Below are 26890 nucleotides of genomic sequence, written 5' to 3'. Positions count from 1 at the left end.
CTGTACATCCTTGGCAGCATTTGCTGTTGCCTTTCTTTTGAATAAAAGCCATTTTAACTAGGATAAGATGATTTCATTGTAGTTTTGATTTGCATTTCTCTGATGATCAATGATGTTGAGCACTTTTCATACATCTGTTTGCCATTTGTATGCCTTCTTTTGAGAAATGTCTATTTAGATCTTTTTGCCCATTTTAAAATCATATTTTTTTTCTGTACAGTTGTTTGAGCTCCTTATATATTCTGGTTATTAATCCTTCATGAGATAAACAGTTTGCAAATATTTTCCTCCATTCTGTGGGTTGTCTCTTCTCTCTGTTGAATGTTTCAAAGATGGTCTTATTAATAAAAAAAATACCATGGGTGTATATTTATTTATAGTTAAAAGAAACAGTGGGGATGAATCCAGATGACTGGAAATCTTATTATCTTGAATAGCTTAACAGAACTATTTCCTAATGTAGTAAGTCTTTTCCATTGCTAACTTTGGTGATTTTGATGATTAAACAAACTGAATATAAGATGTGGTTGGTTCATCTTGATTAAAATACATATATATGCCAGAATCTATTATTCCTTTTTTATGTTTATAGAGATCCAGAAAATGTGATGTAAAGAATCAGTTTTCTGTAACTAATAGCGGATAGTATCATGCAAAGATTTGTGACCAAATATGTATACTTACAGTTTAATGTACTCTGGTTGGGAGAGCCATGTGAAATATCACTTTACTGGGTGAGGGAGAACTAGTCACTTATGATGGGCCACAGTTAAAAAAACACAGCTATGTCTACTGACACAAGATAAAGATGAAGGACATGGAACATTTCCTTGGAAATGTGAAAGGGAATGATCCCAGCTTAACCCGAGTTAGTTTTGTATTCAAATAGTCCCTCTGTGTACATTTTCTCCTGTCTCTCAAACTTGAGTGAGCTCTGAATAAACATCTATTTACATTGAATACATTGAGGGTTTATCTACCTGACCATAGCCTAGAAATAAGAGTTAATAAGAAAAAGGGAAAGTTTATGCTTTGTATTTTGTAAATGTATGCTAGATTTCTATACAGATATTTTCAAGGGACTTGACATTTTCAATGGCTTGTGAGATACTCTAAGACCTTCATATAACATTTGAGTCCTTGAAATTAAATTTATTGGCTTTGGAATACAAAAAAGAACCCACAAAATCAAAATGAATAAATGTTTAATTAAATGTCTGCAAGACATAACATTATGTCAACTTCATTAATTATTAAATTTAGTATTCATAAAAGTTTTATTAAATTTGAAAACAGTTTGGTGGATACATTTTCCCACTTTGCAAGAATTTCTGAGTTTTCAGAATGCTGAAAAATCATAGCCCATCATTAATTATATCATAGTTAAATAATTTCAAAAGCAAAACTATAACATTGCCTTCCAGAAGTTTGCAGTAAATAATTAATGTTGAATGTGTGCTTTCATATGTCTGTTTTAAGGCATACTGTGGCTTCCAAACGACTGACCAAGTTCTTAAAACAGCTCCACTTTGAATTCATCCATTGCTTGCTGTGCCATGATAGATAAGAAAGAAATATTTGGCTCATGTTCCACTTTTTTGTTATAAAATCTTTCAAACTAGGGGAAGACTTAGACTGTGTTATCCAGAAGTAGTCTCTAGGAAAGCAGTTGTGTTTAGAAGATTTATTTATTTGGGAGTGTTCTCAGGAGATACACCTGCAGGAAAGTATGGATGGCAAAGGAAGAAGCAATATAGTTAACAACAGAGGACCCAGTGGATTTTACAGTGAGCTCTGGAGCTGGAATGGCCCTTCAGAATTGTGCAAAAAATTGGGCAGTTGGATGGGCCTTTATTTATTTATTTGTATTTGAAAAATAATAATTGTACATATTTATAGAGTACGATAGTTTCAATACTCAATATATACTGACGAGATCAGAGTAATTAGCATATTTCAATACTCATAATGTATAGTGATCAGATCAGGGTAATTAGTGTATACATCATCTCAAATATTAATCATTTCTTTGTGTTGGTGATGTTCAATATTCTCCTTCGAGTTATTTGAAACTATTTACTACTGTTAACTATGGTCATCCTAGAACACTAGAACTTATTCCTCCTATCTAGATGTAATTTTGTACCCTTTAATAAATCTCTCGTTATTCCTACTTTTCCCCTACTCTTCCTAGCCTCTAATATCCTCTGTTCTACTGTTTACTTCTATTAGTTCAACTTTTTTCAGCTTCCACATATGGGTGAGAACATGCATGTTTACCTTTTTGTTCCTGGTGTATTTCACTTAATATCCTTCTGTTCCATCTATGTTGCCATAAATGACATGATTTTATTCATTTTTATGGCTGAATAATATTCCATTGTGTATATGTCTCACATTTTCTTTATCTATTAATCTATTGTTAAACACCTAGGTTGACTCCATATCTTGGCTATTGTGAACAGTGCTACAGTAGACCTGAGATGCAGATATCTCATGGATACAATGATTTCCTTTGCTTTGGATAGATTTCCAGTAGTGGAATTGCTGGACAATATGTAGTTGTATTTGTAGTTGTTTGAGGAACCTTCTTACTTTTCTCCATAGGGATTGTACTAGTTTACAATTGGAGTGGGGCCTCTGAGTCCGTGAATTAGCTAGTTATCTGTCACAGATCTCCCCTGGGAGGTGACATAACCTTTGGCTGGCAGCAGCTCTTGACAGCTGAGGGAAACACTTTGGGGAGTGGATCAGGACACAGAGGATCACAATATGAATGCACTTATGTACTTTAGAGAGTATCAGATTTCTCACATCAAAATTCAGCCCATATGCTGTGCTCATGACAAAGGTAGATTAAGGAGAGCTAGGATTTAATCCAGTTCGTGAGTTTACCAGATTAATACATTGGTAATGATGTGTTACTAGAATAAGAGTGCCATTAGTTTCTACTGATGTTTAATATTTAAGTGTACACAGTATGCTTGATGAAACTACCAGTGCAATATTAAATATTCAATGACTTCCAGAACATTCTAAATTCAGTTCCTGGTATTTTGTGTTATCATGTAGAATTCTGGATTTAATATGATTTAGTTAAATCATGATCCACAGTTATTATTTATTGAGCATCTATGACTGTACTAGATCCCTGAATGCATTATATTACTGCTTCTCAATTTATGTCTCCCACTTTAAAGAATAAACTGATGCCTAGAGAGTTTATACAACTTATCAGAGTTCACACATGGTGTAAGAGATGACCAAATATATTTGACTCCACAGACTTCTTCTTTCCCAATTTATCATACTGCCAGTCTAGTCTAGAATGAGATTTTAAATCTTTCAAAATACATGCAAAAGTAATTTAAAATTGTTATGCTTAACAAGGTGATGAAAAGCTGTATGTGAATAACGATTTATTATAAAAGAAGGTTGCTACTACTATATGCCACATATTGTTTGAAGTACTTTACTTGAATAGACCCTCCCTTCACAACTTTAGAAAGGATATCCTATCATCTTATTATCCTCTTTTTAGAGACTGGTAAAATAATATACAAATAGGGTTAGGTAATTCCCAAGATTACATAGATGTAGGCAGTAGAGATAGCATGCAATTCCTGCAATCTGACTCCAGAGCATCCCACTTAATCACAAAGCTCTATCCCTTTTCTGGTTCTTTCTCATTCAACCAGAAGTGGGATTCTACACTGCATACTACATCGTTTTAAAAAGAAAGTATTCCCTTGGGTGGGTGTATGTGTCCAGGAATTTATCCATTTCTTCTAGATTTTCTAGTTTGTTTACATAGAGGTGTTTATAGTATTCTCTGATGGTAGTTTTTGTATTTCTGTGGAATCAGTGATGAAATCTCCTTTGTTATTTTTTATTGTGTCTGTTTGATTCTCCTCTCTTTTATTCTTTATTAGTCTGGCAAGCAGCCTATCTATTTTGTTAAAATTTTTTTAAAAAAACAGCTCCTGGATTCATTGATTTTTTGAAGGGTTTTTCGTGTCTCTGTCTCTTCAGTTCTTCTCTGATATTAGTTATTTCTTGTCCTCTGCTAGCTTTTGAATTTGTTTGATCTTGCTTCTCTAGTTCTTTTAATTGTGATGCTAGGATGTCGATTTTAGATCTTTCCTGCTTTCTACTGTGGGCGTTTAGTGCTATAAACTTCCCTCTAAACATTGCTTTAGTTGTGTATCAGAGACTCTGGTATGTTGTATCTTTGTTCTCATTGGTTTCAAATAACTTATTTATTTCTGCCTTAATTTCATTATTTACCCAGTAGTCATTCAGGAGCAGGTTGCTCAGTTTCCATGCAGTTGTGTAGTTCTGAGTGAGTTTCTTAACCCTGAGTTCAATTTGATTGCACTGTGGTCTGAGAGACTGTTTGTTATGATTTCTGTTCTTTGGCATTTGCTGAAGACTATTTTACTTCCAACTATGTGGTCAATTTTAGAATAAGTGCAATGTGGTGCTGAGAAGAATGTATAGTCTGTTGATTTGGGGTGGATAGTTCTGTAAATGTCTATTAGATCTGCTTGGTCCAGAGCTGAGTTGAAGTCCTGAATATCCTTGTTAATTTTCTGTCTCGTTGATCTGTCTAATATTGACAGTGGAGTGTTAAAATCTCCCACTATAATTGTGTGGGAGTCTAAGTGTCTTTGTAGATATCTAAGAACTTGCTTTGGGAATCTGGGTGCTCCGGTATTGGGTGCATATGTATTTATATTTAGGATAGTAAGCTCTTCTTGTTGCATTGATCCCTTTACCATTAGGTAATGCCCTTCTTTGTCTTTTTTTGATCTTTGTTGGTTTAAAGTCTGTTTTTATCAGAGACTAGGGTTGTAACCTCTGCTTTTTTCTTTTCTTCTGTTTTCTTTTTTGTTTTTGCTTTCCATTTACTTGATAAATATTCCTCCATTCCTTTATTTTGAGCCTATGAATGTCTTTGCATGTGAGATGGGTCTTAGTCAAATACCTGAATAGACCAATAAGTTCTGAAATTGAGGCAGTAATTAATAGTCTACCAACCAAAGAAAAAAAAAAAAACAGGACCAGACAGATTCACAGCTGAATTCTACCAGAGGTACCAAAAGGAGCTGGTGCCATTCCTACTGAAACTATTCCAAACAATAGAAAAAGAGGGACTCCTCATTAACTCATTTTATCAGACCAGCAGCATCTTGATACCAAAACCTAGCAGAGACACAACAAAAAGAGAAAATTTCAGGTCAATATTCCTGATGAACATCAATGCAAAAATTTTCAATAAAATACTGGCAAACCGAATCCAGCAGCACATCACAAAGCTTATCCACCACGATCAAGTCAGCTTCATCTCTGGGATGCAAGACTGGTTCAACATATCCAAATCAATAAACACAATCCATCACATAAACAGAACCAATGACAAAAACCACATGATTATCTCAATAGATGCAGAAAAGACCTTTGATAAAATTCAACACCCCTTCATGCTAAAAATTCTCAATAAACTAGGTGTTGATGGAACGTATCTCAAAATCATAACAGCTAATTATGACAAACCCACAGCCAATATCATACTGAATGGGCAAAAACTGGAAACATTCCCTTTGAAAAACAGCACAAGACAAGGATACCTCTCTGACCACTCCTATTCAACATACTATTGGAATTTCTGGTCAGGGCAATCAGGCAAGAAAAAGCAATAAATCATATTCAAATAGGAAGAGAGGAAGTCAAATTGTCACTGTTTGCAGATGGCATGATTGTATATTTAGAAAACTCCATCATCTCAGCCCAAAATCTCCTTAAGCTGATAAACAACTTCAGCAAAGTCTCAGGATATAAATACAATGTGCAAAATTCACAAGCATTACTATACACCAATAGTAGACACAGAGCCAAATCATGAGTGAACTCCCATTCACAACTGCAACAAAGAGAATAAAATACCTGGGAATACAACTTACAAGGGATGTGAAGGACCTCTTCAAGGAGAACTACAAACCACTGCTCAAGGAAATAAGAGAGGACACAAAAAAATGGGAAATCAATATCGTGAAAATGGCCATACTGCCCAAAGTAATTTATAGATTCAATGCTATCTGCATTAAGCTACCATTGACTTTCTTCACAGAATAAGTAATAACAATTTTAAATTTCATATGGAACAAAAAGAGCCCATATAGCCAAGACAATCCTAAGCAAAAAAAAAACAACAACAACAACAACAACAAAAAAAAACAAAGCTGGAGGCATCATGCTACCTGACTTCAAACTATACTACAAGGCTACAGTAACCAAAACAGCATGGTACTGGTACAAAAACAGATATATAGACCAATGGAACAGTACAGAGACCTCAGAAATAATGCCATACATCTACAACCACCTCATCTTTGGCAACCCTGACAAAAACAAGCAATGGGGAAATGATTCCCTATTTAACAAATGGTGCTAGGAAAACTGGCTAGCCATATACAGAAAACTGAAACTGAACCCCTTCCTTACATCTTATACAAAAATTAACTCAAGATGGATTAAAGTCTTAAATTTAGGACTTAAAATCATAAAAACCCTAGGAGAAAACCTAGGCAATGCCATTCAGGACATAGGCGTAGGCAAGGACTTCATGACTAAAACACCAAAAGCATTGGCAACAAAAGCCAAAATTGACAAATGGGATCTAATTAAACTGAAGAGCTTCTGCACAGCAAGAGAAATGCTCATCAAAGTGAACAAACAACCTACAGAATGGGAGAAAATGTTTGAAATCTATCCATCTGACAAAGGGCTAATATCCAGAATCTACAAGGAACTTAGTCAAATTTACAGGAAAAAAAAAAACATAAAAAAGTGGTCAAAGCATATGAACAGATACTTCTCAAAAGAAGACATTTATGTGGCCAAAAAACATATGAAAAAAAGCTCATCATCACTGATCATTAGAGAACTCCAAATCAAAATCATCATGAGATACCATCTCATGTCAGTTAGAATGGCGATCATTAAAAAGTCAGGAAACAACACATGCTGGAGAGGATGTGGAGAAATAGGAATGCTTTTACACTGTTGGTGGGAGTGTAAATTAGTAAAAACAATTGTGGAAGACAATGTGGCAATTCCTCAAGGATCTAGAACCAGAAATACCATTTGACCCAGCAATCCCATTACTGGGTACATACCCAAAGGATTATAAATCATTCTATTATAAAAGCACACATATGTTTATTGCAGTGCTATTTACAATAGTAAAGACTTGGAACCAACCCAAATGCCCATCAATGATAGACTGGATAAAGAAAATTTGGCACATATACACCATAGAATAATATGCACCCACAAAAAGGGATGAGGTCATGTCCTTTGCAGGGACATGGATGAAGCTGGAAACAATCATTCTCAGCAAACTAATGCAGGAACAGAAAACCAAACACCACATGTTCTCACTCATAAGTGGGAGCTGAACAGTGAGGACACATGGACACAGGGAGGAAACATCACACACTGGGGCCTGTCAGGGAGTCGGAGGATAGGGGAGGGATAGCATTAGGAGACATACCTAATGTAGATGACGGGTTGATGGGTGCAGCAAACCACCATGGCACGTGTATACCTATTTAACAAACCTGTTTTTCTGCACTTGTATCCCAGAAAGTATAATAACAAAAAAAATTCCCATTGACACACATGTCTGGGAGCCAAAATCAATGTATACAGCATCTAGAAAATTTCAAGGACTGTAAATGAACAGGATCTGAGTGTTATTTTTAAGCAGAGGTGATATACTGGCCTTTGTCACTAACAATGGTAGTCAAAGTGTACTTCAAATGACACACACTAGAGCAAAATGTGGGCAATGTGCTTGGAGAAGTACACTTGATTTAAGAACAAGAGTAGATAGCTTCATAGCTCAAGGACTGTTGTTTTGATCTCTCATCAAAAGAGCCATCCAAACAGATCTCTACAGTTATCAAAATATCAACATTGTACTTTCTCTAACGCTTAAGTATTTCCTAGCCATTATCTCATATGTATTTTTAAGACTATAAAATGAAGGCCACTTTTAATCAAACATTTTTAGCACAGAGAGGGCATGATTATTTTTCCCTGAAAAGATTTCTTTAAAATGGTTTTCTTTGGTACTCTATAGTCAAGCACAAAAGGAGATACTGATTAAAATGTATAATTCTCTAATTTTATAGCTACTTCATTAGAAGATGTCTTTTGTGACTGCTTACAAGCCTGATAAATATATATTTAGTGATTTTGGGGGTCAACACTGAACGTGACTTATCTTTCTCTAATTTTAATGGCATTGTGATAAAAAGATCAAGGCTGAGAAGAAAGATGGACACAAGTACACATCACCTAAATTATTTTATAACTACATATTTAAGATTCTTGTAATAAATACTGTACTTGCACCATGAAGTGTGAACATTCTGTAATAATTATTTACTTCCCTATCAGAGAAAATGTCAGTTTTTGCCAAGGAAAAAAAAACAGCATGCAAATTCTTACTTCAAGACATGAATAGTGCATATGTAAGCTTTGATGGGTACTAATGGACATTTCTTATTTTTGACACTTAGGTTCCAAATAATAGCTCCTTGTTATTTTTCAGGAAGAATAAGATCCATTTCCAAACACTTTAGAAACTCAGGGCTTTTTCCCCCTTATAAATAGACAAATGGTCACATTAGCACTTACACTTCATTGTGAGCCAAGGACATTTTTAAAATGTCACAACTCAGGGTTAATGCTCTTATTTTTGACATTTGGCCTTCAGACTTTTCTGCTTAATTGTCTGTTTGCTGCCTCATTGCCATATACAGGGATTTAAGGTCAAATGCATCTCTTTCCTGCATTGCCGTAAGACATAAAGTCCAAAAGTTTTAAATATTTTATATATTGTGGACTACCAGACCTTTCCAAGCTCTAAATTCATTTAAACCTCTTGAATCTAGAGAGGTCTTCTGCTCAGGATGAAATTGCCCCCAGTAAGGATCGTCAGTTACTTGATTCCAACTATAAACTGCTCCCTTTTTAGCAGATGCTTGTGGGTTTGCTTTCTAGACCAGTGAAAACATTTTAGGCTATCCTTATGAAAATGAATACAAGGGCAAGTTACACATATAACTTGCTGATATATAAGAAACTGAATAAATTTTCAAGGTGATGCTGTTAATGATTAACTAACTCACATAACTGGGACTTAAGTTTTCTTTTTAACTAAGGATCACTCCAGAACAGCATCAAATGAATTGAAGTGTGACCTCTATACACATTTTTCACTGAAGATCACTTATGAAAATATTCTAAATCTATGGGTATAGACTACTGAACCTCTACTGAGACTAATACAGAATGAGAAGCATCATAATTGTGGTTTTGATATGGAGATGTTTAGTTTGACCTAGAACCCATGCTGTTCATTACATATTAAAATATGGATAGCCTATCAGGTGCCACACTTTGAGATAGTTAGTAGGGGAAACAAAGGAAAAGGCTGCTCCTCTTAAGAAGGCTAAGAGCCTAAAGACTGATTTCTGTCTCACATCACCCTTCATATACTGATTTGCCTGTTTCCTGCACTGGATTCTTATCACCTTTATAAGCCATTATAAGTCCCAAAATGGATTCTAAATTCTTGGCTACCTTTTCAACCATGTAGCCACAACCATCTCGTTCTCACCGCTCCCTCTAGCTGTGGAAAGTGGGCTTAAATTGTGCCTAGGAAATACAGGTGGCTGAATTCTGTCCATCAGAATGCCGTTCCCTTGGTCACATTTGAAATGACTAACAGTGGACATCTATTTTAAGCAGATAATATTTGGGCTGGATAAGAGCATCTGGTGTGGCTTTGGGAAGTGCTTTTTCCAAATGTGAACAAAGATGACAGGTTAGGTGAGTCACAGACTTCTGGGGAACTGGGCCAGTGAAACAAAAAATGACCACAGCAAGCTGAAACAGAGATACAAAGGAGTGATAGTGTGCAGGTACCGTGGGAAAGCAAAAGCTGAAGAAAACAGATGTCGTGGGGAAGAGAAGAAAACAGAAACAATGAAATGGTCATTATGGCTGAAGTGATACACACAGTGATACACACAAGCTGAATTTTCCTAATTGTGTCCAAGCTGTAATTCCTGCTCCTAGAAAAGCAAAAACAAAACAAAAAACTGATTTCCATTGTCTCTGAGTGGGCTATTTTTCTCTCTTGGATTTTTCTCTCTGTTGTTTTTCCAACGTTACTTAAGGTAAACTTAGTGAGTTTGTGTCCCTTTCAATTGAGTCTGAAATATTTTATTACTGTAAATGTGCAAAATACCTACAAATTGACCCAGTTACTAAAGCAGAGATTTGGTCCTTGACCTTAAAGAGTTGGTATTTTTATAATCAGCAATAGACTGTGCATAGATGAATGTAATAGAGAAGATAAATCACAAATGATAAACTTATAATTATACATATTACCCATGTGGGACCATTTTTCAATGGTTTGCCAATAAGTTCAAGAACGAGAAAAACTGTGATAAGGTCCTGAAGGCAGCCACTATACTCCTGCATACCGAAGGGCAATGTCTTTCCATAAAGAAATGTGGGTGGCATGTCAAGGAGGAAAAAGAACTAAGAGCCAGGACTGAAATATGAGAAACATAGAAGTGTTTTCAAGGAAAATACAGAGAATGCTGAGTGCCAGATCAATTATACTAGAGTTCATCACATACATAATCTCACTAAACCTTACGGAAAATATGCGTAAGTGAATATCCCAAACTACCAAAATAAGAAAGTTGAGGCTCAGGGAGTTTGTGGTAACTTTTTCAAAGTTAAGTTTGAAATTCAAATTCATTATTTTCTGGCTTTAAAATCCACATTCCTTTCATTTCCACAATATGCCTGCTCTTCACTCAGCACAATCACTCGATGTCAAATAGAACATAATAATCTTGTTTTTTACCAGAGCCCTAAACTCTTTTTGTTTCTCTTTTTTTGAGACAGAATCTCACTCTGTTGCCCAGGCTGGAGTGCAGTGGCCTTATCTCAGCTCACTGCAACCTCCATCTTCCGGGTTCAAGAGATTCTCCTGCCTCAGCCTCCCAAGTAGCTGGGATTACAAGTGTGCGCCACCACGCCTGGCTAATTTTTGTGCTTTTAGTAGACACAGCATTTCGCCAACTTGTTCAGGTTGGTGTCGAACTCTTTACCTCAAGTGATCTGCTCACCTCAGCCTCCCAAAGTTCTGGGATTACAGGCGTGAGTCACCATGCTCGACCAGAGCCCTAAACTCTTGAATTGTGTGTCCTCATTCTTCCCTTGAACCTATCAGAAAAGAGAGTTCTTCTAAATTTTAAATGCTGTCAAGGAAGGGATCATCTTGAGCTAATAAAATGAAGTCTGGCCTGTAGTAGACGGTCAAGCAGTATTTGTTGAACATATGCTTGAAAGGAACTTTATACTTTACAAGAATTAACACAGACTACTCCAAATTAGCTCTAGATATTCAAATGCAGCCTTGCCTAGCTTGCTGTGATTGCAGAAGACAAAGGTTTTCTTAGTATTTGTTGAGATCCTGAAAGAACTTAGGCCTGTGGGCTCTGAAGTCAGTGTCTAGATTTGAAACCTGACTCTGTCACTTCATAGCTATACTTCAGCAAGTTATTTAATGTCTGTAGTCTCTGTTTCCTCAATATGTTATAATAGATAATTATAGGTTTTCTGTGAGTATTAAATGAGTAAATATTGTAAAACACCTACGACCGTGCCAGGACAATGATAAGCACTCAATAAATGTGAGCTATTCTGAAGGAACTACAGGGGTTTTTCACTCAACATTACTTCTATTTTTACCCCCTATTAAAAAGAAGATCTTCTCAAATAATTTGTGACTTACTAGAAGAGTCAACAAAACCCTTTGATGTGTCTGTGTTTAAGTGTGTGTGTTGGGTGGGGTGTAGGTAAGGTGGATTTTTGTACTGAAGAACTTGACACAAGTTGACAGCTATCTTACTTTTGAAAAGGCCTTCTGTAAATGTCTAGATAATAAATATTTTAGGCCCTGTGAGCCATAGTCACAAATAATAGGTAACCAAATGAGTTTGGTTGTATTCCAATAACACTTTATTGGCAAAAACAGGCAGTGGGCCAGATTTGGTCCAAGGTCTGTAGTTCGCTGACTTCTGCTATGGGCACGGTGCTCTAATAATGAGTATGCAGCTGGGACAATTGCTCCCCAGATGCAGTATGAATATTAATATTTGATCTGGGACAGACCATTTAACCTTTCTGACCAAAGTTTTTCATTCATGAGTTAGAATAAATGCTCATGAAGCTTCTTTATTACTCTACTAACTCTGAGTATGTAAGGGCCTACAAATTGATTCCACGTAGCAAAACTATCACTATTCTATTAAGATTCCTAAACTTTCCCCTATTTATTCTAAATAGAATCCTGTCTACCTATTTAGGTTCTCTTCTCCCATTTTTCCTGACTGATGATTTTGAGATTTTATAATAGAGTGTAAGTACAAGGGGTCAGGGTAGAAGGGTAATGTGAACATACTTGTCTGGGCCAGGAAAATAGTTTCCTGGAGGTTTCCAAAGTAAGAAATAAGAAAACATCTATAATATGTGGGAAAAGTGAAAGGGAAATCAAGTAGTGATGCTATGCCATGTTTACTCCTTTCACTGTGCTTACAAAATGAAAAGAGAGAAGTTTATTTTGAAATTTTTCCAGTTTTTTTGTTGATACATAATGTTTGTGCATATTTATGGGGTATATGTGATATTCAGATACATGCATATGTGTATAATGATCAAATTCAGATATTTAGGATATTCATCACATTGAACATTTATTTCTTTGCATTGAGAACATTTTAAATATTATCTTCTAGCTATTTTGAAATATACAACATATTGCTGTTAACTATAGTCACCTTACTGTGCTATTGAACACTAGAATCTTTTCTATCTAAATGTATGTTTATACCCATTAACTTACCTTTCTTCATCCCCCTGGTCCTTCATACCCTTCCCAGCCTCTGAAAACAATTATTCTATTTTTTAACTCTATAAGATACATTTTTTAGCCCCCACATATAAATGAGAAATGCCATATTTGTCTGTCTGTGCCTGACTTATTTCACTTAACTTTATGACCTCCAGTTTCATCTATATTGGTGCAAATGACAGGATTTATTATTTTTTGATGGTTGAAGATTATTGAATTGATTTTTTATTGTGAGCTGTGTTTCTTTAATCAGAACATCATTCTGAGATTGTAACACATGGGTAATGGCTTCTTAGATATTATATATTTATAATCATCCTAGTATTTCCACAGATTGAGTAGTGAAGATGTCAGTGTTATTAGGTCCTCAGTGGCCGTAACTGCAATTTTTATAAGCCTATTTTTGGATGAAGGGCAGCAGCTTCAGATAACAATAACAGTTGGCAGCCTGGCACTTTCACACAAACTTGAAAAACATTTTCATCTTCCTAAGTGAGGTAAAACTAATGATGACTCTTGAACCAAGACCATGTCCTTACTTGAAACATCAGTGATTTCAAGTTGCATCCTCTTTAGCTGAGTTGCTGCACTCCTGAAATAACTCTTAATGACATCTCAATGATATCTTATTCCATTGACAATGCTGACAGGTTAAAAATTTATTTAAATAGCTACATATTTTTCTGGAACTGTATGTTTCTATAAATCTCTAATCACCTTATGATTCTGGTTCTTATTAAAGTTTTATTCCTTTAAAAAATACACTGTTAGTCTTGCAAATTGTTTCCCAAGACTTCAGTAGGCTTATAGGAATTCTAGGTAGCTTCAGTATGGACATTTGTCCAAGTGCAATTAATAATAGTCCCCATTTCCAGTATCAACTCTTAAAACTGCTTTTCATAGTGCTAAGCCTATTCAGCACTTTGGACAGTGCCTAACACACTCAATAAGTATTTGTGGAATGGTAAGTAAGTGAACAGTCACAGAGAATGATTCGGACATATATCTTCCTGTAACAAGTACCACATTTGCAAAAATTCCCTATCACAAAGAAACTAAACAAAACCTAATAGAACCAGCCAATATAGTAAAGTCTGTACTCCACTGAAGAATTGAACTTTCAGGTTGGGGCAAATGGGATACTGTTTACCCTCAGGTTTCATCTAGGTATTATTACTATCATGCTTAAAACTCAATTGGGTTTTGTGTTGAGTGTGGGAATAAGACCCCTTGAGAACCTAAATTAAAATATTTCTTATCTCACTAATGTTCCCTTCTATCTGCCAGGATCATACAATGGTTATTAAGTATCTCTGCCATTTTCTTTTCTCTCAGTTTATCTTTGGGGTTGTTCTCCAGTTATAAAGTCATGCCACTTTAGGAGACTCACTCTTAAACTTTTATTTGACATGGGGAAGGTTGACAGTGTTTTGGATGATAATAAAACACTAGGCTCACTGTTGTTACAAGCATGCTAATGTTAACTCGCTATCATGTCCTCTTCTTAGAGATAATGCACGATTTTCAAATGTTAAGAGTATTATCTATTATAGGGCAAAGTTCTGCAATGGAAACTAAAGTTTATACTACTGGAATACTATCAGAAACTAAGTAGACACAGAAATTGAATCAGTGATTCTTCATTCAGGACTGTATCCTGCTATTGATTTCTATACCAAGGTATTTATAAATGTATGCCTTTTTTTTTCTTCTTCAACTGACTTATTATTGTTATAAATATCACATGCAGTAAACATATTAATGGTAAATAACTGAATATTCACAGATTGAGGAATAGCTACTATATTACTCTTATTCTTCATAGACAAGTGAAGCGTATTCATAAAGTAAATAAATATGTGATTTACAAATTAAGTAAAATTAGCCATTCTATTCACTTATATGAAAAAGTTATTACTTGAAATTATTAGAGACACTCTATTTAGAACAAGTCCACGGTAGGGAGAAAAAGACAATGGATCTAAAACCACTATCATTTAAGATATATAAACTTAATAAACATCTATTGTGTTTGTGTTATCTGCACTGTGCTTTAAATATAAAGATGATTAATAGTGTAGAAGTTTAGAAAGACAAATAAAAAATTATTATGATCATCAACCATACCAATAATTTCATTAAGTGTAAATGTTCTAAACACACCAATTAAAATACAGAAATTTTCAGATTTTATTTTTAAAAACCCCATACTCTATTATATGCTATTGACAAGAAACCCACTTTAAATCCAAGTACATAGCTATGTTAAAATGAAAAGTACAAAAAACACCAATGTAGTGCAAAAGAATGTGCAAACACCAATAAAAGAAAGTAGAAATGGCTATATTAAAATAAAAGTAGGCTTCAGAACAGGGATATGGAGGGACACTGCAGAGTGATAAATGGGCTAATCAACCCAGAAAACATTAACAATCTTAAATATATATATATATATATATACACACCTAATAATAGAACTTCAAAATACTTGAAATAAAAGTGAATAGAATAAAAAAGAGTATTAAGTAAATCCATAATTAGAGGTTTCAACATTCTTTACTCAGCAATTGATGAAACAATTAAACAGAAAATCAGTAAAGACACAGGAAATATGAATAACGCCAGTAGTCAACTTGACCTAATTGGTGTTGATAGAATCCTCTATCTAATAACAGCACACTACATAGTTTATTCAAACGCACAAGAAATATTCCCCATGATAAACCATGTTCCAGGCCATGAAACAAGTCTTAAAAAATTTAGGAGAATTGAAATTGTGTAAATAATGTTTTCTGACTATAACATATATAAGCAGAAGTAAGTAATAAACAATCTAGAAAATCCCCGATATCTGGAAATTAAATAACACAATAATTTCTAAATAATTAATGGGTAAAAAAGGAAGTCACATGGGAAATTATAAGCATTTTTAATTGTACAAAAATAAAAATACAAGCTGTCAAAATTTGGGGGGAGTGTAGCTACACAGGCATATAGAGGGAAATATATAGCATTAACTGCTTCTAGTAGAAAAGAAAAGGTTCTCAAATTAACAATCTAACCTTCTATTTAAGAAACTAGAAACAGAATAGCAAGCAGAAGGAAGAAAATAAAGAGTAGACACAAATAATATGAAAAACAGAAATATAACACAGAAATCAATGAAACCAAAAGCACTTCTACAAAAAGATTAATAAAATTGATAAACATCTAGCCAGAATGACCAAGTAGAAAAAATAAAAGATAAAAAGTCACAACATCAAGAATGAAAATGGATACATGACCTCAATACAGATATTAAAAATGTAACAAGAGAATATTAAGCTCAACTTTTTAAATATAAGTTTAACAACTTAGATGAAATGGAATAATTCTTTTTAAGAAACAAAGTACCAAGGCTCACTCAAGAGGAAATAGTCACCTGAATAGTCCTATGTTAATTAAATGAATTGATTTTGAAGTTGAAGTCTTCAAGCAAAGAAAACATTAGAAAGTTATGTGAAAAAGACACATGCCCATGTATATTTATAGCAGCCACAATTCTCAATTGCAAAGGTATGGAACCAACCTAATGTCCGTCAACCAATTAATGGATAAAGAAAATAATATGTGTGTGTGTGTGTGTGTGTGTGTGTGTGTGTGTGTGTATATATATATATATATATATATACACGCATGCATGTCATGGAATACTAACAGCCATAAAAAGGAACCAAATAACGTATTTTACAGCAGCTTGGATGGAGCTGGAGATGATTATTCTAAGTGAAATAACTCAGGATAGGAAATTCAAATATCACATGTTCCCACTTCTAAGTGGGAGCTAACCTAGGAGAACTCAGAGGCACAAGAATGATGTAACAGACTTGGGGGATTCAGGGTAGGGGGGAGGTTGGGAGGAACTGAGGGATCAAACACTACGTTTTGGGTGCAGTGTACAATGCTCAGGTGACAGGTGCACTAAAATCTCAGAAATCTCCACTGAAGAACTTATCCATGTAACCAAAAACCACCTGTACATCAAAAACTATTGGAATAAAAACATTAAAATAAAAGAAAGAGAAAACTTTAAGCCCAGATGTTTTTCCTAATGAATTTCATCAAATATTTAACAACAACAACATACTATTTCCATACAAAGTATTACAAAAAGTAGAAGAGGAGGGAAAACTTTATGAGGCTAGCATTATCCTGACACCCAAATCAGGCAAATACATCACAGGAAAAGAAATCTGTAAACTAATGTCCCTCATGATAATAGATGCACAAAATCTCAAAAAAGTAATAGCAAATTAAATCTAGTACACAGACAAACGTGATAAATACTTCATGATCAAATGGAAATTATCTCAAGAATAACTAGCTCAACATTTGAAAATCAACCAACAACTGATATCAACATCCATTTATGGTAAAAACTTGCAGCAAAATAGGCACTAAAAAACACACTTGCTAATAAATGGTATTTATTAAAAAAAAAAAAAAAAACCTACAGCTAATTTCACACTTAGTGTTTAAAGACTGAAGGTTTTCTTCCTAAAATCAGGAACAAGGCAAGATGTCTGTTTTCACCACTTCTACCCAACATACTGCAAATCTTAGCTTGTACAACAACAGCACAACTATAATAAAAGGCATATAAATAGAAAGAAAAAATTAAAATGACCTTTATTCACAGCCAATGTGACTGTCTACATAGAAAATCTGAAGAAATCTATAAAAAGGCTATTTGAAGTAGGGTTGCAGAATACAAAGTCAACATACAAAAATCAAATGTATTTACATTGTTACAATGTCAGTTTTATCCAGACTGAGCTATGGAATCAACGCACTTGTAGTATATTCAAAAATTTATATCTGGTGACAGGCAAGGCCTGAGGAAGTCTCCTGGGGCTTGTCTCGAAGTCTTGGCCTCAAGTGATCCTCCAGCCTCAGCCTCCTAAAGTGTTGGGATTATAGACAAGAACCACCAAACCTGGTTTGGAGAGTCTTTAATACACTGTATGTGGGAATGTAGGTTGGTAGAGCCATTATGGAAAACAGTATGGAGGTTTCAAAATAAATTAAAAAATAGAACTACCATATGACTCAGTAATCCCTCTTCTGAGCATATACCCACAAGAAATAAATCATCACTTTGTTAAGATATTTGCATTCCTGTTTTCTTTGCAGTATTATTCTCAGTAATGAAGAGATGGAAATAATGTGTCCATTTATGAACAAATAGATTAAAAACCCCTGTGGTACTATATACAAATGATTTATTAATACAGTTGTTCAGTCTCCCAAAAGAATGAGATCTTGCCGTTTGCCATAACACAGATAACCCTGGAGGACACTAGGCTAAGTGAAATAAGACAGACTCAGAAAGAAAAATATTGCATGATTTCACCTGCACATGGAACAACCACCAAAAAATGCATTTCAAATATGCAGAGCTAGAGAACAACAGAAAATGGGGAGATATAAGTGAAAGGAATCAAAATAGCAGATATGTAGGATGACCAAGTCTGGAGATTTCACGTGCAGCATGAGGACTACAGGTAATTAAATTGTACTTGATATGAGATTCATGCCAAATGAGTAGATTTTAGCCACTGTTGCCACAAAAAGGATAAATATCCCATAACATCATGTTGTAGACCTTAAATATACACAATACAATTTATCAAAGCAAACAAACAAAAGTCCCCAAGAAACAACTGCCAATCTCACGAATGGAACGTGACATTTTGGTTAAACTCAAGCACTGAAAGATATTTCTAAGAACTAATTTCTACCCTGATTAGACATTTTCGTGTCCCATGACTCTTTTTACAATTAGACGTCGATTTGTAGAAAACTATATAAGATATAAATTATATTATTCAGGTGAATCTACAGATGATTTCTGTTTGATACAGAAGATTAACTGCAATAGTTTCAGTTTAATTGCCTCAGAACAGTAAACATATTTTAATTAAATTAGCGAAAATGTATTATGATTATGTGATGTGCTAAAGTAGATGAGGTTTACATAATGCTACGGAGGCTTTGTGAATGAGGCCACAATTGGGGTGTAGGAGTGTATATCAAGGATGCCTTCATGGTAAGATGATATCTGAAGTACACTTTGATGAGTGAGGTCACCAAGGACATCCCAAATGTTGCAGTCACTGCTCTTATCCTCCCTACTCCCCAGGTTCCGTGTTGCATTTCATATTTCTGAAAATATTATTAATCGACTTGAACTAATCATCAACATTTAAAAATTAGATGTTTTCTCATCAAAATACAGATTTTCTCTCTTCTCTTGACACATCAGAATATAAGGCAACACTTGGTTTGCATACATGCAGGGCAACAGTTAGCTGGATCTAAGCAGTGGCTGATTCCTAGGCATAAGAGACATACTGTCTGATTTCCAAGCAAAGCAGGCATTATGTTTTCTTGATCCCTGCATGGAGGTGAAGGACTTGAGAAAAACTGTCTTAAAAACAAATGCAATATCAGCACTATAATTAGGAGATTCTGATTGGGGCCTGAAGCAAAGATTTTCAGGGGCTGAATATCATATTCATGAATTAAGCTAAGGACTGCAGGAAGGGTTTAAAGATGCCACAGGTTAGTAGCACACCATGGCTGTTGATGCAAGCAAGTGCAATTCCTCTCTGAAGGAAATTGTTGGGAGACAGTTCTCTATGGGTCTCGTGTGTTTGCAGATCTTGTGAACAGAAGCCCTGTCTTTGTTATGAACTATTTTTCAAGGATGCTTGTATAGCAAAGAGCCTTGAAAGACAGAGATGGTGTTTTCTTAAGGAGCGAACATTGGGTTTGTACAGTCCAATACAATAAAGATGTTTCCCTTTGGATTGTCAGGCAGGCATGCTTGCTGACCATCATAAAAGATACAGGGAGAGACCTGGAATTGGGATGTGATAACTCAGTGGTCAATGGCTTTTGTTTATTAGAAGTAGTTTAATTTTTTTTTAACAATATTAACATATTTATATATAATCAAAGTAAATGTTTATACAGATTTCGTGTAACTATAAACAATTAGCAAATACTCATTAACCATGTATTCCCTCAAATCACACACATTAATGATGATTCTTGCTCCAAAAACTGCATTTCTTTCTTTTCTCCCAAATTCCAGTGTGCTCTCTCGCCTCCTATTTTTGACTCCTACTCTTTTGTCCACAGATTTATTTTCAGTATAATTTTTGCTGTTGTTGCCCAGGCTGAAGTGCAGCGGCGCCATGTCAGCTCACTGCAACCTCTGTCTCCTGGGTTCAAGTGATTCTCCTGGACTACAGGCATGCACCACCACACCTGGCTAGTTTTTGTATTTTTAGTAGAGACGGGGTTTCACCATGTTGGCCAGGCTTGTCTCAAACTCCTGATCAAATGATCCACCCACCTCAGTCTCTTTTTAGTTATTATTTACATTTATTATTATTACAATTTGAGTGTCTGTAATATAATTAGCAAAGTTACTAATGATCAAAAGAATAATCATTACAATTATGTTTATCATGTACCCAATGACTTATATAAACTCATGGCAACTATGTGGATCTTACGTGCTATTGGAGAAAATACAAATGGAAATAATATTTTGGGGAAAAATTAGGTACAAATTATAAAATTCATTATTTGTACGTATTACAAGGCAGCAATTCTGTTCCTAGAGAGACTCTTACATGTGTTCACCAGGAGAATTACATGAACATATTCACAGTGATATTGCCTATATTAGTAAAATTCTGGAAACAACTGTGATATCTCTAGATAAAGAAATGAATACATACATTGTGGTATAGTCACATTACGGAGTATTTATGTGACAGTGAAAAAGAAAGAATGTGGTCTGATAAAACTGAATGGGAAATTCTTGGAAATACCATATATATTGGAAAAGCAAGTGAGTACAATGACATTTTGATAAACATATTTAAAATGAAAATAAAACCATGCATGTGTTTATAAACATGATAAAACCTTTAAAAAGACAATGCAGTGATAAACACAGAGTAGGCCATGTATACATTTATTAGGAACAGGTGATGGGAGAGGTAAGAAACAATCCAAGTAGATGATAGCTATGTCGATGATATTCTAGTTCTTCAGTTGGGTACTGGTTCCTGATTATTTGTTTTCTTGTTCGTCTCATAATCTATAAATATATATATAGAGAGAATGTCTCTCACATGTGTCAAAATATTACACACTAAAAATGGAATATATGAAACTGCCTTGTGTATTGCTAATTATCTTTGTCTTGAATAAGTATCTATGGACTGTATCAGTCTTAGGCTTTAGAGATTATTTTGCAAGGCAATACTTCAGCTTCTGCCTGCCTGGGTGTGTTGCAGGTTTTGGAGGTAAGTAATATCATCTTCTTCAGTGTCAGAGCCCATATAACTATGTGCAAAGTAGGAGAACAATACCTACTTGACTTATATTGGGTAGGTAGCAGATATTTGCTTATAGGATGAATTTCTACAACTGTCATTATGTTTTTAAGAATAAAAATATTCCATACTAGGAAACAACATAGGTGTTACTGAAAGCTTCATGCTGTGTAATGGAAGTGAGGATTACTTTTTTATGGCCCATGGTTTCTATGAATAGAATTAACCAGACACCAATTATCAGCTCATTGAAAGGATAAGTCACTGTGACATCTACAGCTGAGATCAAACTCATTGCTTTTGCAATGTGAATTAATTAGAGTTTGGGAGAGCTATATTGAAGGGTTAGGAAGCACTGCAGATTTGAAAAGTCTATATTTTAAGCAACTCAGGGGAAAATCTGTTCCAATTAGTGTGTGATGTTAATATGCAATGGTCTTATTTATATACAAGTGCTTTAAAGAAATACTTCTAAAAGAAAACATTAAAAGAATCATACAAAGTATCCTCTTTCTACGATGATTATAATTAAAAGAAAACAAAAATTCAGAAAGTATATTATTTATTTATTTTTAACTGGCAAGCAGGCTCTACAGAATGGGGTATCTTTACTTGAAAGCATGTGTTCCTGGGTAGTGAATAAAGAGAGATGGTTGGCTTCTTACCATAATTCAAAAACATATCAGATAAATATGCCTACCAGCCTATTTGGACACAGCAGTAGGTATTACCATCTGCTCCCAAATATGCCTGCAACCCTGTAGCTCTTCCATTTTGGCATCAGAATTTATAGAGAAGAGCATGATGTCCTAAGATATACTGATTTCTGAAAAGTGCCTTGAAAATGTATCTGTAGTGACACAGAGTAGGGTAAATAGCTGGGCTTGATTCAAACGCTACTGTTTCTTTTGGGGAACACCACCCCCACATTTCTTCTTCTATGATGGGACGGGATGACATGACCCAGAAGACAATTAATTCTGTTGGTATGAGCAGGTAGACGAACGTTGTTCAAGAAGATGATCACCATATTTATCGTGTATTTGTTTATATCAGAAAACGAAACAAAACGAAACAAAAATTTAATGACACGAACAGATGTAAGCATCTTTATAGGTAAGATAAAAAGTCCTGAGAAAACAGTTGCCACATTCTGAAGGGAATATTCCTGTCCTGGGAATATTTCTAGGCAGGTCCTTTCCCACCTTCAAAATTATGTATTGACAATCTTAATATTAGAATCCAGATATAAGAATCTCACAGTGATGTAATACATAGTTCCTATTTTTAAAGAGTTCTTGATTTCATATTATTAACATTGATTTCCAAATTCCCATTCGTACTGTGTGTATAATCATACACAGAAATTTGATTGCTTAAGAATTTACAACGCATAAATTGGATTTCATATAACTATTGGTGCTTTGATGTGAAAGCAGATTTATTTTGTTAATTTTTATTATACCTGGTAACTTGGAAAGAATAAAGAAGAGAAACATGTTTAAAAATCAGCACGTAGAAGATTTAAATATGAAATCTGAACCAATTGGCTAATATAAAATGAGAGAGAGAGAGTAGAGAGAAGAGACTGGAAGCTTCAACAAATGAACAATAATGATGATCAACAAAAAACAAAAACAAAAACCCAAAACAAAAAGCAATTTTCATTGTAGATACAACAAAAAGGATCTTTCAGAAGCTTAATAGATGTTTAAGGATTCATTGTTGGGAGAAATTTGGGATACTAGATAGGCAGTAGTTTCTTATTTTTAAGAAGACAGATAGAACATTAATTATAGATAGATGATGTTCTTGAATGAGCAGAAGGATTTTGCTGGCAGCTCTCTAAAAATACACCTGTACAGATATAATTAGCATCCTCACCTCCCATGAAATCAAGAATGGGAATGGAAGGTGATTCTGAAGATATTCTTGATGCATTAATGAGGTAGCAGAGCAGGTTGTGATGACAAACCCAAAGTGCTTGCACAAGATTGTCATGATTGACATTTACAAAATAGGAAAACTAATAAGAGAATTATTATCTTTCATAGCACCTGATTAAAGAAAGAATTCTCAAGCATTAAAAACTGTGTCATCATCCACAAACAACTTGAAGAGCTAAAGATTTGAGACATGGCGTGTGCCTGTCACTTGTGCATGATACCCCCTGAGTTAGCCCCAAATAACCATATGATTAACACACATGTGTAGTAATTGAGAATATTTTTACTTTAAAAAAAGATGTGGGAGAAAAATATTCCTTAACCATACATATAGAAAAAAGTTATTTAAATTATTCCAGAATTCTAGGATTACTTAAAATTTTAATGTGTATTTTTAAAAAATCCACTCTCCTGAGTTACTGATGTGAGGTAAATTATGACTACTCTTGGCTATACTTGCATGGAATTTGAGAAAAACACACCCACAACTTTTCTGAGGTTGATTTGATTTAGTGCTTAACATAAATGATCAAAAAATTAACCATCTGTCAAGAATATATAACCAGTGCTTCATTGGTAAGCATATAGAATCTTCTTTTAAATTTAAATATTTGCCCGGTCTTTTATGTAATTATTGAAGCCAATAGTCGGAATTTTTATTGCATGTGTTTTAGAAACAGCTAGGTTGTAGCTATTATGTTATTTTTAATAGCTTTTTTATTTTTAAGAAATAAAATACTTTTATAATAAGAGTATTTTCTGTCATCCAGATATGAGGGCAAGAAAGAGACAATTATGATGTGCCTATTTTCTTTTGAGTTTACCATTCTATGGCCACCAACAGGTAATGCCTGGGTAGGGGTGATGATCTAAACAGAAGAAAATGGCCAATTTAAGCCACTGAACTAGAATCATGCTGCTGGAACTGTGGCTTCTTCCAAGTTGTTCAAAGATAACTGCCCGCCAAGGGGGTAGAGAGAGGTGGCCTTCAGCCATTTGGCGTTCAGAAGCATGTAAGCCAGATTTGCTCCAAGAGCCTAATCACCATCAATCAGGAAGATAACAACTCACCCTCTCATTGAATTGGAGCTGAAAGATTCACTTTCCCACCAGGATTGCTCATTACATAGAAAATTTAGCCCATGTGGAAAAACATTTACCAATGACAACATTTTCTTAAATATACAGACTACAATTGTTTTACAGTGTGATCATTCATGGAGGTTACTGTTATAAAGGACTCTGATCTCATTGTACAAATTAATATTTTCAGGAAATTAAACTGGTAAAGGTTTTTTTCTCAGTTTTGAAACATGGCACTCTGGGAAAAAATAAGAAGACAAAAACAAAATGACAACAAATGCAAAATTCGCGAATTGCTAGTTTCAAATCCAGTGAATTAACGCTATAATATGAGTAGAGTAATTTTTTTTTCTTGCAAAAAGAAAACAAAAGCAGGTAGCGACTTATTTATGTCTTTGTTCAGCTTTTATGGTCTCTGTGTCTTTGATACTACATTGTCCTGGCTCTTATTTGTGGAAGCATCTAGTAATCAAATAGTTCTAAATTAAAATTTTTTTTTCAGTAGTAGTTTTTCTATTTAGAACCTCCTAGCTCTTCTGTACCTGCCTTGCCAGTGACTGGTATTCCAATTTATAACCTTTCATTTGGTGGGGTTAGCCAATGTAGTTTTTAAAAACTAATTAATATTATTTTCTAATGTCTTACCTCGAGACATCTCCTTTTCTGAGAAAAAAGGATTAAGAGAACTCCTTTAGACACCTAATATCATTAGGAAATAGTTTTTGTCTGCTTTTTTTCCATTTCACCAACTTCACAGACAGCATAATGATACTTTATAAATTGTCTCAAGCCAAATGTCTTTTTTTAAAAAAGATCAGATATCTGCTTTAGTATGAAAAAATTTTGGTAAGTAATTGTGGATTAAAAGAAAATGTGGTATGAACAAGTAAATATATGGTGAGCTTATATATGTTAAAAAAGAATGTATTATTTTTAAAAAAAGCAACTGCTCTCAGTAGTTTTTGGTTTAAATGTCATAAAAATTTTTTAAAAATTAGCATATCCTTTGCTTCCATAAGAAAAAAAAAAATCAAAGAAGTAACATTAAACCTACTCCAATTTTTGCAAGTACCTCACCTTTCCATTAAAAGATGAAGCAATTTGGCTGGGCATGGTGGCTTACGCCTATAAAACCAGCTCTTTCAGAGGCCAAGACGGGTGGATAGCTTAGGCTCAGGAGTTCGAGATCAGCTTGGGCAACATGACGTAACCTTGTCTCTACAAAAACTACAAAAAAAAATAGCTGGGCACGGTGGTGTGCACCTGTAGTCCCAGCTACTCAGGAAGCTGAGGGGGGAGGATCGCTGGAGCCTGGGAGGCAGAGGTTGCAGCGAGCCAAGCTGGTGCCACTGCACCCCAGGCTGGGCCATAGAGCAAGACCTTGTCTCAAAAACTTAGTAAATAATAAAAAAGATGAAGCAGTTCTTCTAAACACAAAGTCATCCTGTTTATAAATTGATTTCGATAATATCAACGGAATTTTGACCATCAGATATAGCCTGGCTTGGCAAATTTTTCTGTATAGGGCTAAACAGTAGATACTTTAGGCTTTGTGGGCTATCTAATCTTTTGTGACTACTCAAATCTGCTGTTGACATCAAAGCATTCAGACAATAGTAATCACATGAGTGTGGCTGTGTTCTAATAGAACTTCACTGATGGGCACTGAAATTCGAAATTCATGTAATTTTCACGTATTGTTCTTTTGATTTTTTTCCCCAAACATATAAAAATATAAAAATCATTCTTAGACCATGGGCTCTACAAAAACAGGCAATAAGGTAAACAGAGAGGAAGATGGCTTTAGCTAACAAATAGTATGCCAATTCCTGAGATGAATAATTAATTCTTGGCTAACATATATACTCCATTCCTACTCAGGTAGGTGTTTTGAAAAGGCTGTTTAATGGTAATCAAACTTGCAAAACAGTTATTTCTAAATATACTCAAGCCCACTGTAATTTTCACTGAATGTCAGTGCTGTCAGCTAAAACAAGTGCTGTGAGAACCATGTTGGACAGTATCTAACCTCATGAAACAGGAACTTAAAGGTAAGTTTTCATGGTGAATTGTATTGAACTATTTGGTGCTCAGTGTCTTTGTTTACTCCCCGCCTCGTTGAGATTAAGCCATGCATTCATCCACTGACTCTTTGTTCATTCTATCATTCCACATTCAATGCTGAGCACTTTTCTATGCACTCTGGGAGTTTGATGTGATTCCTGAACTGCAAGAACTAATAATAGCTGTGAGTGAGACAAACTGGTGGCTGGATTCCAGTGTGTTAAGTGTGAGATAGGAAACAAGATAATTGCCACGGACGAGAACGGATGCTGTGCGCAACACAGAAAGTGCAATGAAGACTTCAGAGAAACAAATCCATTTAGGACATTCAGAGAAGAGAACTCTCATTGCCAACAGCCTCAGATAATACATATCCTAGCTATTTATGCAAC

The 26890-nt window shown here is 34.8% G+C and overlaps 1 protein-coding gene across 30 annotated transcripts in view; it reads right to left on the bottom strand.

Moving 5' to 3' along the window:
- PTPRD (protein tyrosine phosphatase receptor type D) overlaps nucleotides 1-26890 on the bottom strand; it is a 1411192-nt gene that overhangs the window by 777954 nt on the left and 606348 nt on the right. The window lies entirely within an intron of this gene.

Source organism: Aotus nancymaae, unplaced genomic scaffold, assembly GCF_030222135.1.
Source record: "Aotus nancymaae isolate 86718 unplaced genomic scaffold, 86718_ANA_hifiasm-v0.15.2.pri h1tg000003l, whole genome shotgun sequence".
Classification (NCBI taxonomy): Eukaryota; Metazoa; Chordata; class Mammalia; order Primates; family Aotidae; genus Aotus; species Aotus nancymaae.
This window is presented reverse-complemented; position numbering and strand designations above follow the sequence as displayed.